Genomic DNA, 829 nt, shown 5'->3' with positions numbered 1-829 from the left:
ACAATGAGAGAAAGAGGAAGTGAAATTAATATAACAAAGAGGGCATTTGTCAGTCTCATTTCAACCTACAGAACTTTGACTTCTTACCCACAAAAACTAGAGCGATTATCAGCAAAATCATCATCAGGGTATGCTAAATTAACATTCAATCATCATCTACATCTACATTTGACCATAGATTAAATACAAAAAATCAAACAAAAGAAACAAAAACTGGGGTCGTTCACAAAAAAGCCCTTGAATCATTCTCAACTGGAAAATGGGGGGAAAGGGGGGATCGTTAAAAGAAATAGGAAGAATGAATGAGAAAGAAAACGGACCTTAGGAAGAAATAGAAAGGGGAAATGTGGAAATGGAATGGTGAGAAGAGAAGAAGAGGAGAAAGGGTTTTTATATAGAGAATGGAAGAAAGGGTTTGGCGATTGCAGCTGAATGATCATCGCCATGGATGCGGTGGGTAAAGGAAATGGGTGCTTGAATTTCCGTGAAAATGCCATTATTACTGCCATTACCTTCCTGTGGTTTTCTTCTTCCTGTCGCAAAACCGCTTTTGCTCTTCCTACATTCTTTAATTCCTTTCTTCTTCTTCTTCTTCTTCTTCCCTTCTTTCTATCTGGGCCCATTTTTTCTTAAAAAAATTTTTGTTGGATGACCTTAATTATAATTTCTTTTAATAATATATTTAGCCATAGAATCTAACGTCGGATAGTATAAACACTATGTTAGTTGTGTTATACTTATTTTGACATGAATTCAGTTTAGTTTGTCTCCAATTTTAAAAGTAATAGAATAACCTATTAGGAAGATATTAATTATCTATACTTCCATC

The 829-nt window shown here is 34.5% G+C and overlaps 1 protein-coding gene across 2 annotated transcripts in view; it reads right to left on the bottom strand.

Moving 5' to 3' along the window:
- LOC120070539 (sucrose synthase) overlaps positions 1-606 on the bottom strand; it is a 5101-nt gene extending 4495 nt beyond the window's left edge. Inside the window, exon 1 of one of the 2 annotated variants that reach the window (XM_039022327.1) lies at positions 513-606. The gene's annotated coding sequence lies outside the window, so the exon portion shown is untranslated. Of the gene's footprint in view, positions 1-320; positions 474-512 lie in introns of those variants that run through there. The other variant, XM_039022326.1, reaches the window with a different exon arrangement.
- Positions 607-829: the final 223 nt, after the last annotated feature.

This window comes from Benincasa hispida, chromosome 2 (assembly GCF_009727055.1).
Source record: "Benincasa hispida cultivar B227 chromosome 2, ASM972705v1, whole genome shotgun sequence".
In the NCBI taxonomy this organism is placed as follows: domain Eukaryota; kingdom Viridiplantae; phylum Streptophyta; class Magnoliopsida; order Cucurbitales; family Cucurbitaceae; genus Benincasa; species Benincasa hispida.
Note: the sequence above shows the minus strand (reverse complement) of the source record. Positions and strands in the feature narration are given on the sequence as shown.